Below are 22,041 nucleotides of genomic sequence, written 5' to 3' on the forward strand. Positions count from 1 at the left end.
AGAGGCAGTACTGTGCACCATGGGCCCTTAACGGTGATAATCATCAGTGCTACCTACCTGTAATATATCTCAGTGCCCTCTGATAGCAATATGCATTAATGGCCTAAACCAGTAATATGCATTCGTTTTGGATGTTGGTGTTAATCACCAGTGGCCTCAGACAAAATATTAATCAGTGCATCTCGACTGTTATATGCCAGACAACAATAGGTATCAGTGACCTCTCACACCATTCTACATGAAAGGCTCCGGACAGTGCTACACATTAGTGCTCCAGGACAAGAAATTATATGGACAGTGGCAGATACTGATATGCATCAAAGGCCCAATGCAATAATATACATCAAGAGACCATAATGCATCAATGTCCCCTAACAGTCATATTCATCAGTGGCCCAGTCAGTGATATGTATTAGAACATTGGAATGTTGGGAGCTCCAATGAAACAATGGAGTGCTCCGGGCTTATAATGGCTGGTATAAGCCTGGAGCTCCAACATTCCAATGTGTCTTTGTTCACAGCTCTGGCTGTGAACAAAGACTTCAGGGAGCCTGAGGGGATTTGAATCCCCTCCCTGAAGGCTTTGTTTTGTTAGAACATTCTGCCCTCTAGTGGCAGAATGTTCTAATAGCCTTATAGCCCTTCGTAGCAGGGCTATACCGGCTTTTAAAGTCCCTCTGCTTTGTTAAAGTCCCTCACCTTCGGCTCGGGCCTTTAACGCTGCAGCGGGCCTTTAACAGCCGGTATAGCCCGCTACGGCGGGCTATAAGGCTATGTTAATGACCCAAGTTAGTAAAGTAATATATATCCCATTGCCTCCTTACAGTAAACATTAACGGCACTTGTGATATGGCTAAAACCTGTTGACAGATTTGAGAAGTCAGAGTTAATAGTGGCCCAGAACATCTACTCCATGTTTTAGTATTGTAGGAGAGTGGAATCTGACTAATGGTTGCCCCCAACTTTTTGCCTGGTATTTGAGTGGTTTTTGACTAGTCTGACTGGGATCCTGCTATCCAGGACCCCAGCCTATCTGCTTTCTCCCTAAAACTGATGTGAGTACTCTAGGTACAAACCTAATTGGATGCTGGGCATGCCCTACCAGTCCCTTGTAGATGGTACCCTAGGTACCCAGGGCATGGGTCCCCCAGTAGGCCTACCAGGGCTGCAGCACTGATTGTGCCACCCTGGGACAGCCACACAAACTGACACCACCAGACCACTACTGTAGTCTGGGTAAGGTGGTGCTAGCACCCCTTACAGGGATGTAGGTACCCTATATCCCATACCATTACAACACATATACTCTCATAGGTCACCCCTATGGCAGGCCCTGGTAATCCTACAGGGCTGGGTGCTGAGGTATGTGTGAGGGGGGACCCCTACATGAGTAGGACCTCTCTGCAACCTTCGTAAAACCGTTACTGGGTTGTTTGTAGTGTAGCCATACCATATACTCTTAACCGCATTATAAGTGAATCGCGTCATCGCGATAACTTGAGAATGGCTACACAGAACCATATCGTGTTTGGTGTCAAACATGAAGGAATCATACCCCCAGTCCAGCCATGGGCATGAGGGTACGATTCCCCCTTGCTAGGAGGGTGATATGGGAAAAGCGGTAGAATTTAGACACCAATTTAAAAGTGCACATGTACCACAAAATGGCTACTGTCCGCCACCTACACGACTCTGGCTGGCTGTTGCTGGGGAAAACCCCAGCCTCGCCATCTGGACAATAGGGCTCCTGTGGCAGGGAGGTGCCAGCACCTCCCCAGACAGGATATGTGGATTGGAACAGGGTGGGTGCACCAAATGTCCTTTCAGAGTTGCACGTAGGCAGCTGCAGAGCCCCAATTCTGCATACACCGCCTGGAACCGGTTCAGGGGCATCCTGCCCCTCGCCCAGGCGGGAAACACACAAAGGGGAGTGGGTGTAGCCACCCTTTCCCGCCTCTACTCTGATTGGCAGGCTCTATTTTGGACCATCCCCTAATCTTGGGGATATATGGGAATAACTTTGCCCTAGAGCCTTAGATTCGGCCAGAACTTAACAGAACTGACCTTCGACGAGCCGCTGCCCAGCTGACTGAAGAAATCTCCCTTGGGATAAAGGAGTTATCCCCCTGCTTGGCAGGCACCTAAAAGACCGCAAGATACCCGGTTGGAACTTCGCTGCTCTCACGAACTTCGACGCCTTCCATCAACCTTGAGGTGAGTCTCCAGTGCATCCCAGAGTCCTGTGAGCGTGCCCAGCAAGTCTGAGCACCGTGGACCACGTGGGTGCCGAGATCCCTGCATACCCCGAGATCCCGGCCACCTCTTGCATAGCACACGACCCCGACCAGTGGGGAAGTTGTGCTTTGGCCCATTTCTGAGCCAACCTTCAAGCAGCATCCGTGCCAAAGCTCAGCTCCCTAGTCCGCTCCGGTGGCCCGTGGGAGCCCTTTTACGCACTCCATTTTGCTGCCTTCCGCGGTCCTTTCTCCCTCTACTTGTGGGCCCTGACAGAGGACAATCTACCTTTCCAAGAGTTTCCCTGGTTGCTCCAGGCCTGCTCTGCGCTCCCTGCAAAGGAGAGCACCCTCAGACCTCGTGGGTCTGCACCAGCAGCTGCTTTGTACATCTTGCGTGGGTTGCGGTTGCCAATGCTTAGTGGATCCAATCGGGACACTAACACCGCAGCGACCCTCATCCAACGTGGGACAGTCGCCCTCCAGAAGCTGGCCTTCCTTGAGGCCTCCCGGAGCCCGTGACTGCAGAGCCCAGCTGTACCTTCCACACCTGAAGCACCCGACATCCACGAGCTCCTTTCTGTGAGCTCCCTGGTCACTTTGCTGTGACCCAGACTCTGTCCCCTCTGCTTTCAGGTTCATCTTTATCTTCTCTTCATCTTCAATCTTCACGACTTCAACGACGCTTGCAGCTAGCAGCAGTTTGGACTACTTTTCCATAGAAAATCAGCCCGCGACCCGACACCAGAATCGACCTATGCACCCGGCTTCCCTGGGGCAGGTAACAGTGGTACTTCGGTACTCCCGTGGTGGTGGGCTCTCCAAAGCCTTAAGTCTCAAGCCTTAACTTTGTACTGTTGCTAGAAGTGTCCTTAAACTTTAAATATTCAACCGCGACATTCTCCATAGGCTAACATTGCGATCCCGATAGCAGCTCTTTGCACTGCACGCGTCTCCCGTGGGTTCCCTTCCTCTTAACTGTGGGTGGATTCTGAAGGGGCAAGCGATCCTAAATGCCCTAGGCATTGCCTGTAGAATTGTCGTGGTTCTTATACCACTATTTTAGTATATGGTTTGGTCCCCCCCTGGGGCCCATTGATTTCTGTGCTATTTATTGTGTTTATAAATGCTTGTTTGAAGTGTAACTTTGCCACTAGCCACATAAAGTGACTGTGGGATTCTGTCTAGAATAAATACATATATTTTATATATATACCTGTGTGGGCTACTCTTTCATTTGGTTATTCAAGAGGTTATTATGGTAAAACAATAAGCTTAACACTCCTTCAAGACTTAGCCTGAAGGCTGCTCTCCACAGCTACCACTAGGATAGCTTTCTTTAAAGGTTGTCTTAAACCTATCATCAATAAGAGTCGAATTGGACTGGTGCAAGGTGTCCCTATAACTAGGAACAGCATATGCCAGGCCAACTTCTCACAAGTATTATTTCTGGTTTTCACAATAAACATTTCTGGGAATCCTTTCACAAGATAGTTTTACTACAAAATGTCCCTGCACCACTAAGGACAGCTATGGGAACACAATTATCAATTGTTAACAACCCTTGCTGCTGCACTATCCATTTATTTTTCACAGAGATCTATTCTAAGATCCATTATCAAGATCGAAAATATCTGTCTCCTTTTCTGTAGAGGATGCTGCATCAATGTAGGTGCTCCACCATTGCTAGCAGGGACTAATATCTGGAAATCTCTGACCAAATGAAAAAAACAAAAAAAAAACATTTTTGTATGGACCTTGATGGCGGAATATTTACGCTGCAAAGACGCCCTCCTCAACTTATAGTCAACAGTGACCCTCGTATTTTCTTGACTACTTAACATTTAGAAGAGAATGGCCCCTCATTCCATTGAGGTGCATGAGGGACTAGTTAATTCTGTTAATCAACACAGTAAAAAGGCTATCTGAAACAAAGTTGATCAAAATTCAAACCAGTGAGAATTTATTAAAATCTCAAATCCAAATTGGTATCGACAAAAAAAGATTTAATGGGATTATCAAAAAAGTCACAGAGTTTTAGGAGTTTCTCACGCAGTCCAAGGTCAACGAACTACAGAAAGATTTGAAAAAGTATGGCCATGACTCTACTTATCGTAACATTAAAGAAGACTATTTTTCTAGCGAATCAGAAAATTAATCTTCCAAACAAAAACGGGCTTTAGATTCTAGCACTGATGGCAGTGACAATGAAATCAGACCAAGAGGGCACGGCAGATACCCAAGGCAGTTTTCTCCTATGGGTTTTTCCGTTCCCATGTACCACCAATATATGGCTGGCCCAATCAGTGTTTCCTCCACAAAATCTCCTTTACAATTACAATCTATATCCAGGCAGGAGGGCAAAACAAAAAAAGAGAGGAAACCACCCAATGGGACAATAGTAACTAAAGGATAACAAGGAGCATGATGGGAGACCCCCTCTCAGGGACAAGCAAGTCAGCCAAGTCAGCCACCTACTGGGTAATCTCTGTGCTAGGGATCTAACTGGTCTACAAGTTGCTATTCCGAAGAGAGGACTTGGATTTGTAATTGAATAAATAAAAAATGACTTGCCTTGCTCCCTGACCACCACCTCGCCTCTGTCGTCCTCTTCTGTTCCTGCTTGAAGCAGGAAGCAGAAATAAGCTCCCCCAGCCATGCAGCATTGATTTGTGTGAGCACTGTAGTTTGGCGCTCAGACAGGCAGTGGGAGCCTGGGCATGTTCCTCACCAGCCTGTGTATTGCAGCCTGGAGAGGAACATGCAAAGTGTGCATGACTGTTTGGCTGGCCCAAGACGGCTGGCCAAGCAGTCATGAGCACTTAAGTGCCCACCACTTCTCCACTAGCTGGCTGTGACACAGCCAAGTTCCCCCCCCCCCCACGTAAACCACATAATTAATATGATAATAACATGTTATTATAATTTTATTTGTATTTTATCCACTGCTCAAATGGCAGTGAGACGATGCTGGATGTGTAACAGGTGAGTGTAGGAGTGGTGAGTGACTAGAAAGGATCAGGTAAATCTCAGGGCTAAAGACAATTTATTTGGTGAGTGCACCTGTCCTGATGTGTGCCATCATTAGAGGTAATGATCTCAGGTGGCCAACAAATCAAGGGGTCAACATGTTAGGGGGGCAACATTTTATTTACATAATGCTTGGAACCATTCATTTGCAGCATGTGATCCAGGCAGCTGGGTGTTATACAAAATGCATCATAGAAAAGCCTGATTAGGCTGGCCTTTCCTTTTTGAACCGAACAAGGTGGACCCAATTATGGTTACGTGTGTGCCTCCTCAAGAGCATCTAGGGAGGCATGCTGTATTTCAGCTTAGCGTCCTGGCAAACTTCTCGCGGTGACCTACCCTGCCTCCACTGTTGGATCAGGACAGGATAGGTGCACTCAAAGAATAAATCGTCTTAAGTCCTGAGATTTACCTGATCCTTTTTAGTCACTCACCACTCCTACATGCACCTGTTACACATCTACACTCAGGGCCCTACACAGGCTCTTCACATACGGCTCTTTTGGAAAAAAGATCTCCGCTAAAGAGCCCCCTAGAGGGTGCCCATCGAGCACTGCGGCGCCGGCTTGACGAGGAGCAAAAGCCCTATGATGAAGTATGACACTCTTTTGAGTGTGTGAGGAATCCTATTCCAAAAAGGGAAGTACCCCTTGGGTTCCACTTTCACTGACCTATTAGAACTCTGAGCACCCCCTGTTACCTTCCACTATAGGAACTGCATACCCGTCCATATTCCAGTGCCTTTTGGAGCACGTATGCTGGACCCTTATGCGCTCTTGGTCCCCCTTTTGTTGTGAAGGGTTACTAGTGGCCCAGAACATCGGCTTCATATTTTAATCCAATCTGTGGATTCCAGAATAAACGTTTCTTGGGATCCATCCACGGGATACTTTTAACTACACTATTTCTCATCACCACTAAAAAACAGCAAGGGCTCCCAGTTTACTGGTCGACCCCACACTGTCGATACACCACTAATGTCCCCCCGGTGATGAAAAATGCCACAATAGTGGGTGAGGGCTTTTCTTTCAAAAGTAAGGATTTTCCTTCACATCGTTTTGTTCTTCATGATAATACCATAAAATAATATTTTTTCCACAAGGTCCAGGAGCATTTCTTGGGGAATATTCATTGGGAGTGGCCAAGATGCCACAGGATGTCTGAGTCTGTTAACCTGCTAGTGTGGGAGATTTGTATTTGCGACATACTCACCAGACCAGACTCCCAGCCGACTATAGTGACTCTATAACATGAACTTAAACATGAGTAATACTAGAGGCAATGCCCTAAGTGACAACAAGATGGGCATCTTCATTTTGAAGGGTTATTGTATCTAGGGGTGCGTGAAATTTGAGTAATTACCATTTGCATAATTATGCAAAGTTTCACGAAAATTTCGCAAAATTACACACAATTATACAAATGCTAACCCAACATTTAACACCATTGTTTTTTTTAGCATAGAACATCTTTTCACATCCATTCTGGACTCAAGAATGCATTTTGCGCTAAAAATAAAGCACATGACACGAACACCACTCAATTTCATTCTGTTCATTCACATTATTCCCCTGCTAGTTTTTTTTCCATAGCGGATGGAAAGAGATGTGGAATTATGGTGTAGTTTTGTATCTTTTGTTTAAAAAGCAAAACAAGAAATGCTGAACATCACTAGGGCCTAATTGCAATAGACAACAAGCATTTGCAATGCGTTAGGTCTCGCATTTACGCGAGTTTGAGCTATTGACATTGCAAATAACAATGCCTATTGGCATTGTCATTTACAATGCCAATAGCTTTAACTCGTGTAACTGCGAGACCTATTGCATTGCAAATGCTTGTTGATGTAAGAGGCAGCCCTTAGAAAGCTTAGCTAGCTAGGGAAGCGCAGCTTGCCTTCTGCGATGAAAGAAAGGTAAACAAGGGCCTCACGCTGGCAGCCTGTGATTTATTTCAGAAGGGCCTGGTATGAAAAAGAAAGTTTAAAAAAAAGTGTTAATGGACAGGAATCAACAGGCCTGTTAATAACAAGGCTGCTTTCCATTATGGGATGCCTGATTTCATTCATCGATCCAGGCAGGTAAGACGCAGTATAATAATTAGTGCGTGTTTTCAACCAAATGGAGAAAACGGGAGAGGATGTGGTCTCACGGCTAGACTGCCGACTTTGGAGATGGGAAACCAAGGTTCGAGATTGGGGTTGACTCCACATCCGGTGATTCTGGGCAAATTTAGATTTTTCACAGCCTGCTGGGCAGAAAATCTGGATTTTATTAAGGACACGGAGGCTAAGATTATGCAAATCTCCTTTATTGCGTAGCTCACAGCAGCAACAATGAAGAGATCTAGAACTTCAAAAACATTCCAACAGGATATATAGTCCATGACAACGAAGACATCTCCCTTCTTTGTGCGGCGAACAAGATAGCTTTGAACCAGAAAAAACTTTATAATCTCCTTGAAGTAACTTTAATGAAGACAACCGGAAGTTCTCTTGAACATTCTAATCTGAAAAGACAGAAGAAAAAACTAAATTATATTCCCAGGGAGGGAACAGTAGAGGAGGGATAATCTTAGCCTCCGTGTCCTTAATAAAATCCAGATGTTCTGCCCAGCAGGCTGTGAAAAATCTAAATTTTATGGCATGACACGGAGGCCAATATTATGCAAGTTTAAAGTGTGTTCAAGGCATTATCAATAACATTTGAAACAGGTTTAAAATAACATCTTTTGAAAATGGACTCATTTGACCAATCTGCAGCTTTAAGAATATCTTGAAGGCTACCACCCAGCACAAAGGCTTTTGAAGCTGAAGCTCCTCTAAGAGAATGGGCCCCAAAAATGGAAATGTCAATCCCAGCTTCTTTCATGACATCCTTAACCCATCTAGCTAAAGTGGGGGAGGAGACTGCTTTATGAGGAAGCCTGTGGGATATTAATAATTGATCGATAATGCCTCTTAAGCTTGATGTTCTTTTTTCATATTCTAACAAACACTTAACCACACACAAGGTTTCATTCTCAGGAAAAAAGGGATAGAATACAGAAGAAGACATAGTCTTAGTTCGTCTTTTAAGGAAAAAACAAACTCCCTCAGGTTGGTAAGCCCTTGAAGAGATATCTAATGCTTTGACATCAGAGGTACGTCTGAACGAAACAAGGCACAGTAAGACAGTCAGTTTATAGGATAGTTTCTTAAGTGAGAGAGTTGAGTTTTCACCCCAATCAATGATTAATCTAAGGACAACCCTTACGTCCCATAAACTAGAATATTTGGGCAAAGGTGGGTTTAAAACCCGCATACTTCTCATAATTTTTTTAGTTAACAAGTTTTGACCTACTGAGATCCCATCTATTAAGCAATGGCCAGCAGCGATTGCCGATCTATAGACGTTAACGGTTCGATAGGCCAGACCTGAAGCGAATAATTCAGCCAAGAAGTTGAGAACTTGGACTACATAAGTTGAAATGGGATCGTAATTCCGTCGAAGGCACCAACAAACCCATTTACGCCAAGCCAATCTATAGACCTTCCTTGTTCCAGGTGCCCATGATTCAGACATGAGACTGAAAGCGCTCTCCGAAAGTCCCGGGAGCTGCCATTGTCTCCTGAAATCTTCCATGCCATCAGTGACATGAGGCCTTGAAGAACAAGGGGGTGAGATTCTCCCTGAGGGCCTGTGATTATTTCTTCGAAGGAAGGAATGAGAATTGAAAAATCCACATTAATTTCCAACATGATGGGGAACCAGGCCTGGGATCTCCATAGAGGGGTTATAACTACAACTATTTCCTTGTTTCTCTGAATCTGAAGGAGAAGACGTGGGAGCATGGCAAAGGGCGGGAAAGCATAGGGTCTCAAACCCAGCCAGTTCTGGAGAAAGGCGTCTATCCTCAAGGCCATGGGATCTGGTCTCCAGCTGAAAAACTTGCGGAGTTGAGAGTTGACTCGGTCCGCAAACAGGTCTATTCCAAAAGGACCCCACAACAATTGGATCCTCAGAAAGGTTTCCCTGTTGAGTCTCCAGTTGCTGGAATCCCTGAAATTCCTTGAGAACCAGTCTGCTACCCCATTGTTCAATCCCGGAATATGTTCTGCAATGACTGAAATTCCTTTCTTGAGGCAGTACGCCCAAAAACTCTTGGCTAAATCGGATAGACCTTTTGAATGAGGACCTCCCATTTTGTTCACGTATCTCACAGCCGAAACGTTGTCCATGCGAAGCATGACTGAACACTTCATCATATTCTTGGTGAAGCTCTGGATTGCAAAGGATCCTGCCAAAAGTTCTAGGCAGTTGATGTGAAGATCCTTCTCGCGGGGTGTCCAAAGTCCCCCCGTTGAAGAGTTGCCACATGTGGCACCCCAACCCTCTAGGCTGGCGTCCGACTCTATTACTAGGTCCGGATCCTGCCCGAAAATTGCTCTCCCGTTCCATGCTTCGGCATTTCTCAACCACCAGAGTATTTCTTTCCTGGAATCTTGATCCAGGGAAACTAATTGGGAATAAGACGGATTCGTCCTGAGGGCTTTGGCTTTGAGTCTCTGAAGGGCCCGATAGTGAAGAGGACCCGGATAGATAGCTTGGATAGTCGAAGACAATAAGCCCAGAATCCTCGCTAGGCTCCTTAGAGGGAAGTGGTGAATCTTTAGAATTTTCCTTAACTCTTTCCTGAGTTTCCTTACCTTGTCTCCTGGGAGTTTTAACTCTGCAAGGACTGTGTTTACCGAGAAACCCAGGAACTGTGTCTCTTGGGTTGGAGTTGTTAGCGATTTTTTTACATTTATAACAAATCCCAGATGTTCCAAAATGTTTATGGCAAAACTTGTGTGTTGACAAGCAACTTCTTTGGACTGAGCCATTATTAAAATATCGTCCAGGTAGAGAATTAGTCTTACTCCTTTGCTTCTGAGCCAGCCAGCTATTGGGCGAAGGACCTTGGTGAAGCACCAAGGGGCTGAAGAAAGTCCGAAAGGGAGACTGGAGAATTGCCATAGTTTCCCTTTCCAAAGGAATTGGAGGAACTTTTGATGAGGGGGCCAAATGGGGATGGTTAGGTACGCATCCTTGAGATCTAGGCGAGTAAGCCAATCCCCTTTCCTCAAGATATCTCTGAGAAGGTGAATCCCTTCCATCTTGAAATGGCGGTAGACCACCCATTGGTTTAATTCTTTTAGATTTATGACAGGTCTCATCTTTTTGTCTTTCTTTTCTACTAGAAAGATATTGCTGACAAAGCCAGTCTCCAACCCCTCCCGGATCGCACCTTTGGCGAATAGGTCCCTTACTTCTTGGTTCACGAGGGCGGAATCTTTTTCTGAGAACTGGATTTCCCGAGGTAGGGTTTCCTGAAAGGGTAGGTGAGTGAAATCTATCTTGAAGCCCTTGACGGTGTCCAGTACCCAAGGGTCTTGAGTCACCATATTCCAGTTCCCAGAGAAAAGGGCTAGTCTCCCTCCCACCTTTATAGGGGTATCTGAAAGCTCTTTGGTTGCACTTACCTGAAGAGAAGGATCTCTGTCTTTTTTCCCCTCTGAAACCTCTTCCGCGGAATCTTTGTCTTTGGGGAAAGAACGATGACTGGGATGAAAATCCGGATTGTGGGAATCTTGTTCCCCGTCCCATGTAGGGTCTTGTTGAGAAATTTCCACGGCCAGGGAATCGACCCCGCATCCTCCCGGCCCGGGTAAAAACTCTATTATTAAAAACTCTCTTTATATCCTTTTGTGATTTTTGGATTGAGTTAAAAACTCCTACGTATTTGGCCATTTCCTTGATAAATTCGTCTCCGAAGAGAAGGCCCTGAGAGGAAGCTCCCCCTTCTTTATTAGCTAGTTCGACCAGCTTTGGGTCAATTTTGAGTAGAACACTCTTTCGCCTTTCGTTAGAAAGCGCAGTGTTCGTATTGCCCAACAGGCAAATCGCTCTTTGCGCCCATTGACACAGCTCTTTAGGGTCTATGGGGGTGTTATTAAGATACCCTCCTTCGGCTAGTTCAAAGATTTTTGTGAGAGGACCAGAAATGTCTAAAAGTCTGTCTTGACATGATTTAAGTCCTTTGTCAAGACCTTTTCTGGGGTCTCTTCCAGTTTTGGCAATGAATGCCACTACTTTATTATCCAAATCGGGGGTTGCAGTTATTTTATCCGGTAGAGAGGGGCGAGGACATTCAGATCTAAGTCGGGATCTGACCTCTTTAGGAATTTCTTTGCGTAGCCAGAAAGACAGGTACTCTCCAATGTGATGAGATGGGACCCATTCTGGGGAGAGGGGATGCTTAATAAGCAGAGGGTCAAACATATATTCCCCGAAGGGGTCAAGAATTCCCGTTTTAGACCCTGAGGCCCCTGACGCCTCACCTGAGTTCTCTGTAATTTCACCTTCCTCTTCAGAATTGAAGTCTGAGGAGTAGGAAAGGTCAATTTCATCCTCTAGTCCATCGTCGCTATCGATGGAGATAGGAAGAGTAGGGCCTTTGAGTCGCCCATCTGTTGTGCCCGAGGCACTGTCAATGTCACCGCCAAAGCGTGAAGTCAAGAGAGTAGGGTTGGAGCTCCTCTGTTTTTTTGTACCTTTAACAGGGTTACTTTTAAGTTGTCTTTTTCTTTGAGCCGGTATATTCTTTGCGGTCTCCTCCTGACTGCTCGTGGATGGCCATCCTTTTTTGGATAGATTTTCAAACTTTTTGTTAATGGTGTCATCCAGTGACCCCATAACTTTATCGATGGCTTTATCAATAAGACCTTGAAGTTTATCCTCCATAGTGTTAACTGAGGGATCTGTAGACATGGCTGAGTGAGAGAAATCAACTGTCAAACAGTAAAGATAAAATGGATGTGGGTTGTTATGGAGACAATTGTATGTATGCTAAGGGACTTTCCTTTAATTAGACGTAATGGAAGTCCTTTTTCTATATAGAGGGGCAAGGTTATAGTCCTACTTTTCTTTTTACCAACTTGTATTAGGACCGGGTGTTTGTCCTACCTTTCTGTCTCTTTTTTTTTTTTTTTTTTTATTGATTGGGAGAGAGTGAGGAGTTGAGGCGATCCGGTAGAAAGAACCGGTAAGAATTGTCTTCTTAAGGCCTTCCAAACCCTCCAATTACTAATTATTGAGGAAAGAGAGAGTCTCCGTTAGATTTCCTGTGTTTCGTCTCTATGGAAACTTAGCGCGGCCTCCCCAGTCTCGGGTGAGGCCGCAGGGTTGCCACGGAGACGGCAGTAGCGGCGCGAGCCGGCGTTGAGAAGCCCGGTCCGCGTGAGTAAAACATCCTGTCAGGCACAACACGGGACCGGCGTTTGAAAGATGCCGGTCCCGTGTCCTTTTTCGCGCTGTAAAAGCGGAGTGCGGGTCTCAGCACGGGATCGGCGTTTGAAAGACGCCGGTCCCGTGTGAGAGGGGGGGGGGAGGGGGGGCGCGAGGAGTGAAACTTCTCGGGGGAAAGGAGGAGATAAGCAGATCCTCGCAAAATAAGGGCAAAAGCGAGTTAACGCGCAAGCGATAATGGTTAAGAAGAGGTGCAAGGAAAATCAGACAAGCGATAATGGTTATGAGGAGGCGCAAGGCAAATCAGAAGCCCAAACCAGTAAAGAAAAGGCATTAATAGGAAATAAGGAAGTGAAAGTGTGGAGAGGGTGGGAGAGGGGTAAAGGGGGAACATTTAGCCACTCGTCAGCCACCCTTAGGAGTCACCACACATATCCAAAACTATTACAGATCAAGAGCATAAAAAATATGTACTTATCTTGTGAGCAGCAGCAACAAAGAAGGGAGATGTCTTCGTTGTCATGGACTATATATCCTGTTGGAATTTTTTTGAAGTTCTAGATCTCTTCATTGTTGCTGCTGTGAGCTACGCAATAAAGGAGATTTGCATAATATTGGCCTCCGTGTCATGCCATAAAATCACTTAATCTCCCATGCCTACTAAATAATGAATGTGTCCTTGTGTAACAATAACTGGTGCTCCTATAAAGTGCTCCAATACCTTCAGGCCGAGTTCACGCTATATAAATTTGCAAAAATAATAATAATAATTTCAACCGAATCAAACATGCGCGTGTGTGACTCAGTTTTAAAGTTGAAGTGGAGCAGACAATTCGGGGCAGCAAACGACAGCTGCAAAAGATTACAGGTGACAGACCGACCTAATGCGACCCACAGCTAGGGCCCAGGGTGCGTAAAGGAAACAAGGCACTAACTAGGGTAGGACCTCTGTGATTCCTGTAGATGAATCAAGCATGGATCCGGCTGAAAAGGAGAGGGAACTTTGATTTATAGGAGAAACCGTAGGGGCGACCTGGCTGGTCTAGTTATACTTTCTATACTCTGTCAGCTGCCTCACAACGAGCCCCAGGAGGAGGGGGAGGCTGTGCAATCCCCCTCCTTTCTTTTTTAAATTTTCAGCGCGAACCGTGGATCCAGCAGCACTTCAGCTGAATTTTTTTTGGGGGCCCTGCGGGTTCCTGTGGGACCCCCCACACCCTCAGGAGGCCTAGGGGATCAGGGTGTTTCTACCCTGCCCCCTTTTCTTTTTTTGCAAATCTTTTATGTGACTCGATTCAAGCTGAGCCACAAGATGGCTTCCAACACTTCCTGGTTTGAACTGTTGGCAGCCAATTAGATCTCAGCACAAGATCGGGCGGTATCGCATATACCCTGCGTCCCTATACATACAATTGGAATTTTTTAAAATAACTCCACAACTACTGAACGGATTTACACCAAATTCAGTGGCGGACGGCACCGTTCGGGGGTGGCGGGGCAGGTGTGAGGTATAAAAAAATAAAAATAACTTACCTAATCACCGCCATGTCTCTCCTCCATGTCAGGACTCCACCGAACAGGAAGCACCCAGGCTCCCCTGACTAATCACAACTTACAGCATTGTGATTGGTAAGCACATAGGCTCCCCTGACGAACCGCGCCGCTGCAATGCAGCGTTGTGATTGGTCTGAGTGCCGTGGTTCGGCACTCAGATGGAGACTGTGGGCCTGGGCATTTTCTCCATGCAGGCTGTAATGCAGCCTGTATGGAGAACATTCATAGTGCGCATGACTGTTTGGGCCGCCCCATAGGGCCAGCCAAACAGTCATTGCACACTAGGAGCGGGCAAACCACTCCTTCCTTACCCTGCTCTGAGAGCAGATCAGCCATCCACGCAAAGCAGCACAGAAACTGTGTTATTATCATTTCATGTTTCCTTTATTTACACTGCTTAAAAGCAGTGGGTGATGCTCCTCCGCCTTAGCAGAGGAGCTGCCTCTGACAATATCACAAACAGGCACTTCCCTGATCCGACATCTACCTTTCTGCCAAATTTGGTGTCATTCTGTTCAGCCGTTTGGTCTGTAGCCGTGTATCAATAATATGGAAAGTAACACAGGGAAAATGCATTTTGGGGGCTCTCCTCCCTTTTCTCAGCCTCCTGCTTGAAGGAGCACCACAAAACTTTCAAGACAGCAGCTGAAGTGAGTGTCAAACTAGCTTTAAAAATTTCTGGAAAATTAATCAAACGATGCCAAAGTTATTGGCAAATGAAAAAAACGCTCTTCCTATCGAAACTACATCCTAATTCTAACTACCTACTGGCTTAGGTAATATTGGTGTAGGTAAGAATGTCATATGACATTGGTACTGCCAAGTCACACCTAAACTCCATGTAGGATAATGACAGTCCTCCTGCCATCTCTGCTGCTGCCAAAGAAAAACTAAATTAATTTTCCATTTGTCTAAGACACTTTAATAGCATTCCAATGTCATGTGTATGTCCATCAAAGTTCAAGATGAGGCAGCAGGATAAATAAACAATATAATCCCAGCTGTATGGAGGGTAAGTATTTTTTTTTGCGGAAACACAAATCTTGTGCCCTGTCAAAACATGTACTCCTGGCTTCCAATGTGTGGACGGAGCCATAGCCCCTCTCTAGTGATGGCTACATAATTGTGTGAAAGCTGCACAGTCAATCTACACCATATAAAGAATGTGTCCCTGTGTAATGAAACTGGTGCTCATGTCAAGCGTCCAATAAGGTTTGCTGGGGGGGGGGGGGTGAGACTTGTTCCACTTAAGTTAAAGCAGGGCAACAGGGCAAAGTAAGGGGACGTTGTGAATTTGCTGGGTGGGTAATTAATAGAAGGCAATGGAATGTAACTATATTTCGAGTATGGTAAAGTTCCGGCTGGAGAACGCTAAATTATACCACCATAGGTACTGGGCCTGTTGGAACGGCGAAGCAGCCACACACAGGTATGATGGGGGTGAATGAGCAGGTGTGACAAAAATCGGTCCATATGGACTGTTAACTAGCATACATCACAGTTTAAAGACTAATGCCTTGCAGTCCTCGTTTCAAAGACATTTAAATGAGTGCTTAATAAACAAACGTCTTGACGTGCCTTCTTTGGAGCACAAAAACATCCGAGGCTTGAAACTTTGTAAAAAGGTGGGGCGGTGCATGTTTGGGGGGAGGGGGCTGGCTGCAAAACAGATGACATGCTTGCTGCCCGGGAGGTCGGACGCTCACCTGGCAGGCCTGTGGGCGCAGAGGCCGCGGAGCGTCGTGCGCGCAGGTGCGAGGTTCCTGCCCTCATGTGCAGCCCCTGAGCCCTGATTAAGGGCCGTGAGAGGGGGCGGCCACAGAGCACAGACCCAGCCCACAGTATCCAACCGCCGCCATGCAGCGGGGAATGAAGAAGTAGTTCGGGCAGAAGTCCCTCAACGAGGTGACCATGGACGACTTCCTCGGCTCTCTGGGGCTGTACCGCAAGCTGACCACCAAGGACGCCTCGTGCCTCTTCCGGGCCGTCTCAGAACAGGTGAGTGCCCGCCCGCGCGCCTTGGCCCTGCAGCGCTGGGAGGGGGGGCGCATGCATGCAGGGCGCGCGCTGCAACGCCAGCGCATTAAATAACACGGCCTTCCTTCGTTAGGTCTCGTCTGATCCAGCGCTTGCGCTGATCTGGCCGAGACATTTTGTATACAGGCTTTTCAAAGTGCTGCCGTGGCCTAAAGCTTCAGTACACGTGAACGTGCACGCGCGCAGCGCCATGTGTCTTTCCCCCGTAGCACGCGAGTAATCACTTTCACTTTCGCGTTGCCAAAGCTTGTTAGGAATTGTGCCCTGCACGTAGCAAATTTGTTGACCCATGTGTGTTTTCTACTCTGCTGCTCTTTACCTTCCCCCCACGTCAACCTCCACACTGGCAGCATGTTTGTTGCTCCAAGCTCCGCTCTGGGCGCTTCTTAACTGACTTAGTAACACGGAGGCACGCTTCCCCACCCGGTATCTAGGTGCCCTCGCGCCCACTCCTCTTTGCGGCAGCCACAGCAACATCCCGGCACGGCAGCAACACCGACTGGGGGCTGCCATGACAGTCCGTACAGTCAGTGTCACCGCCATGAAAAGTGAAGAAAGACAAACTAAACCTTGCGACTAGTGGTTAGAACACCTGTCTTACTAAAAAGGCACGATCATTTACACATTTTGGAAATCGGATCCTGGACTCTTGTATTTTTCAAACTCCAATGTACGGAACACACAAGTTAAAACATTACGAGAATATTGTCTGTATGCCACTTTTATTCTTTATGATTTAATAAAATCTAACAGCGAAGTACTGATGCTGGGCATAACGAAAGGGAAACAATTTTGCAAATTATAGACGTGTTTCGTTTCTTCACCCGACAATTATCAGTAAGAATCTGATGACGCCGTGTCTTTAAGATGGCCACATTAGTAGTTTCAACCTTGAGGGATAGTTTTGTGTATGAAGTCCCTCTTCTATGTTTTCAGCAGTACCAAAGTAACGTAGGAAGGAGTTAACATTGAGGCGGGGGGAGTTGAGGGGTGTCTTTCTTTCGATTTCCCTTTCTGACGTCTTTCGCGAATTCTGCTTACAGTGCAGTGCACTTGTCCTAAAATAAGCAGACTCGAATGTTTGTGTTTTGACACGCAGCCTTGTGGTATACACTTAATCTCACCCTCGTTTACCGGGTACTTTGAATAGTTTTTGACTCTGCTATACACCAAAATGCAATTTCTAGATTTGCCATGATCAGCAAACAGCATTATAAAGATTTCGTAGCTGTTAACTTTTTGCTAATAGGAAATACACCTTTTGAGTGTGCGTTGAGCCATCACATCAAGTCACTGCCACACCTAGTAAGAAGGTCTACTCGAAAACCTAACATTTAACGTTACTTTATCCAGATTTTGATTGCACCTCGTTTATAGGATTAAGGAAATGTAATGCCCCGGTTACTTACGGTAATTTTCAGTACGCGTAGCCGTGCTCGTCAATCATTACATTTGAGGGGATACTACCTCCCAAACAGGAAACAAGCATTTGCAATGCAATAGGTCTTGCATTTATGCAGTTTGAGCCATTGGCATTGTAAATGACAATAGCCTTTATTTATGTTTTGGTTTTCAAAACATAAATAAAAGGCAGTCATTTACAATGCCAATGGCTTAAACCTTATAAATGCGAGACCTAAGTAAGAAGTCTGCCGGTAAAAAAATTTGCATCAAGAAATAGCTGTTTTTAATGGAAAATATAATACACATTTTAAAAACAATACTTTGTTTTTGAATTTAAGAAGAAACATTGAATGGTGCTACATCACATTCTCAACTACGACGTCCAGCATTCAATTGGCCGACAAAATAGACACTATCACTTAGGCCTGAAAATCAAACTAACACAGCATTTCCCAACATTCGGACACGCCAGAGGACACCAAAGAATTATCCGGGGAGTAGAAAATCTTTGCAGTAAGTTCCATCTCATGTTTAATAAGAAGCTACAAAGTCAATTTATTAAAATAATGAGTCAGCTGCGTATAAGCAAGGACACAGAATAATGTAGAAGGTTAGGCAGACGAAGTATAATATCCAATGTATCAAGTTATGACATGGATAAAAATCACACTAGGTGTCCAAGTGATTTGTTACTAATTTACGAACTGAACACAAGACAGAGCACTTCAAGAGCAGTTAGCTTCAGAAGTACAAAATAAAAACGTGCAGACAAAGCAAAAAGTCAGAGAAATTAGACAGAATTAACAAATGCATCCGACACAGGAGTGAAGCCTGATTTAAAAGGTTTTTCAAAACGTGAGTTAGATTACATATGGCAGTTTCTAATGAAAATATTCTCCATTATTTCTACAGACACAAAGGAGAAGTCATACAATAAGAATATACAAGCATTTGCAATGCAATAGGTCTCGCATTTACTAGAGTTTGAGCTATTGGCGTTGTAAATGACAATGCCTTTTATTTACTTGTTGATTTTTAAAACATAAATAAAATGCATTGTTATTTACATTGCCAATATCTTAAACTCTCACAAATGCGAGACCTATTGCATTGCAAATGCTTGTTTTTTTTTTTGTATAGAGGAGTGCTGAGGTTTCGGGGAGAGAGCCAAGTTTAAATCTATAGATATTGGTTTTAGTTTGTTCCTGATATACTTATTTGGGGGAGCGGGGCGGAGGCGCAAATTCCTAATATTACTGCGAATTCTCCGCGAGGCCTTTTTACAGTAAAATGAAAGTGAAACTGAAAAGTTAAAATAAAGTTTTGCGTAGCCAATGCTTGCAGCGGAAAAGTAATTTTGTTTTTCAACTCTTTATCACTTATACATTATTATACGGACGTCGCGCTGGTAGTGTTCACACCTCTCAGTATTTTCGGAAAAGGGGGGTCGGCAGCGGCGGGGTGTGTGTGCGCGCGTGTGTCTGTGTGTGCGTGTGCGTCTGCGCAAGCGCGTCCACAGACCCCGACCCCTATCGCTGCGCGTGCCCCGGTCTGTCTCCCTTGAGAGGCATCTCGGCGACAATAGGTCTCGAGAGCGAGACCTAAAAATGAAATACTGAATTGTTAACAGGTCCATCTTGGAGCTCCTATGAAAGTGCTAAAAGTGCTGATGGGGACTAGAATGGCGAGGTAATTAGATGCGACTTTAGCCAAGACCTTTTGATTTTACTAAAATTATATCTGTAATACACTTAGGTGTTGGGACTTTTTGCCAGCACACTTCATCCACTGGTCTGTTGTGTCGTGTACGTTTTAATTCCACCCACTACAACATGGGGCAATTTGACCGTCATTTCAACCATTGGCTAACTTAACTGTGAGTGGCGGGATTATGCTCTTTCACTAGAGTCACATCGCACACCAAACAGTTCTCTTCAGTGTTGGGACTACTATGGCAATATGTGCTTTTTGACGCCACAATATGTTTGCTTTTTAGCCACACATTGTTTATGCTGTTGAGGGCCCGCAGCAGCCCCAACAAAACAAGCATTGACAAACCCCCCAAAAATGGCCGTCAACGCCAGAGTGATTGGATTTGCCAATTCTTTAATACACGCTTTTGTGTCATTCAAAGACAGATATCTGCACTTTGAAGCAATATGCCACCCCAAAACTGTGAAACAAGATTTTGTTCTTATCCTGCTATTGCCTAAAAACCATTCTGAATGGCGTAAAGTATGCTCAGAACAGCCGAAGGCAGGTTGTGGCAGGTGGTTAAATTCCAACAAATGCGATGAAATATACTTGAGATAAATTACCACACTTGGGACATTTGTTCGAGTTGATGTGAACCAAGATGCTATCAACCCATACCTTTCAGAACCTATTGTAGATTGTTACAAGTAACTGAGACATCGCGATACTTCGAAAAAATCATGAAATCTCCAAAGGAACTCTATGAAAGCTAGAGATCTTGGTTTTACAAGAAGAATTTGTCTATGCCTCCGGGAATGACGATGCTGTTAACCACTTCCTGCACAGAGTACTTTCTGAAGAGCTAAAAGTGGTGAGGCGCGGCATAGAAATTCCAAAGACAGCATTAAAATGTTGTGCAATAGGAAGCCACATCTTAGAATAGAGTTTTAAAGCAAAAAATGTAAAGAAAGATTAAAGTTAGTAACTATTTCTTCCCCTAAACCAATTCTAAGGTGGTAAAAGCACCAGGAACGGAGAAGAACAATAAGGTAACTACACTCAGAGGGGCAGATTTACAATAACTGGTGCATCCCTGCAGATCAGCAGGGATGCCCCAGTTATTTTTGCGTGACGTTAGGAACCCCTTGCGCCACCATGGATGCGCCACATTTACAATGCGGCGCACCATTGCGCAAGGAGAGACGGATGAGTGACGCATCTGTCAGCATGTAGGTGACGCAGTGCTGGAGTCGTGTCGCAAGCGTGACGCAAGTCCAGCACTGCTCAGGGGCATCCTATACTTGCAATGCTGCGTCACTCCTTACGCCTGCTACAAGCAGGCGTAAGGTTTTGACGCAGCATGGATGTAAAAGTGACTCAGTGCAATCTTGTTGATTTCACTGCATCACTTTTACGGGGCTTCCTTAAGATGGTATGCCCACCCTGCATACATTATACCTGATGCAGGTATAATGTAGCGTAGGGCTTTACAACGTGACGCATGTCACTAGATGCGTCACGTTGTAAATCTGTCGCATAGTGGCACATGGTTTACGACGCCGCTGCATCACTGAAGTGACGCAAAGGTGTCGTAAAGATGACGCAAGGGGCTTGTAAATCTGCACCTATGCATTTATATATGGTCAGGGCCTTTGCAATTATGCGGCAGCAAAGGACCCTATTACGCAACAGGGTTTACTAACTAATGCAGCATGAACATGCAAATTAAGAAACTAAAACCAGCAGGTTATGCAGCATATTATGTGATGAAAAGCAAACCATGCCCCACATTTCATGGCATTGCTGTCCAGCTATTTTAACATTCTAACACAATGATACGGCATGGGAGCCTGTGCTATATAAGTACATATGTATCTTGAGAAAGACAGTTCTACACATTCAACGGGTACTTTTGAAGATGGTGTTCAACTGTAATGAATAAGTAAAGGAAGGAACACCTTCTTGCACAAAAACAATCACAAATGGTGTTTTGCTTCTTCTACGTGTACTGCAGAATGCAGCAAACATGGGAAGAGCATAAAAACAGGAGCAATACAATTATTTCTCCTTATCGTGCCGCCCTTATGCCTCCCCTGGAGAGTTGTACGTTTTTGCCGCTGCCTCAGGTTTACGATTCCTTGTAAATCTGGGATGGTGTCAAAAAGCCATGGGTGTTGCTGGGAACTCCCACAGCAAAACCCATTGCATGCCCCTTTAATGCAGAAAACGGCGTCAAAGGGAACTATATTTACAAGTAATGGATGGAGAGACACCCATTGACAAATGGAGAGATGCATAGACAGGCAGAAAGAAACACAGTCAGAGGCTAAGCACAGTTCTAAAGAGGCCAAAGGCGTTCAATGAGAGACAAAATCCTAGACTGAGAAACACATAGTGAAAGAGATGCAAAAAACAACCAATCTCAACCAACTGACTCAAGAGAAACATAGAAGGTAGAGAAGGAAATGATGGGGACATATAGGAAACATATATAGAAACATCCAAAAATAGTTTTATAGAAAGAACTCTAAGGCAGACAGATGGAGATACTCAGGCATCTCCAAAGGAATAGAGCTACAGGCAGACGTGCTGAGGCATTGATAGACAGCGGGAAGAGAGAGAACGAGAGAGAGAGATGGATAGGCAGAGAGGGGGACGTTGAATACAGCCCGATGACGACAGCTTATAAATGCTTGGAAGAAATATTTATTCAAGAAGCCATCAAAAAAGGGAGTGATGCAAGGCTCACCACATCTCCACCATAGAGAAGTTAGCTTCTTCACTGTCCTCCCTGTCTTCCCTCGCATGCTAGCACTCCA

The 22,041-nt window shown here is 45.2% G+C and overlaps 1 protein-coding gene across 2 annotated transcripts in view; it reads left to right on the forward strand.

Moving 5' to 3' along the window:
• FUT7 (fucosyltransferase 7) overlaps window positions 1–22,041 on the forward strand; it is a 46,851-nt gene that overhangs the window by 14,226 nt on the left and 10,584 nt on the right. The window contains exon 1 of one of the 2 annotated variants that reach the window (XM_085611172.1): window positions 17,962–18,040. The exons of the other annotated variant lie outside the window; for it this stretch is intronic. The gene's annotated coding sequence lies outside the window, so the exon portion shown is untranslated. Of the gene's footprint in view, window positions 1–17,961; window positions 18,041–22,041 lie in introns of those variants that run through there. 2 annotated transcript variants of the gene reach the window in all.

The sequence above is a fragment of the Triturus cristatus genome, chromosome 1_2, assembly GCF_964204655.1.
Source record: "Triturus cristatus chromosome 1_2, aTriCri1.1, whole genome shotgun sequence".
In the NCBI taxonomy this organism is placed as follows: Eukaryota; Metazoa; Chordata; class Amphibia; order Caudata; family Salamandridae; genus Triturus; species Triturus cristatus.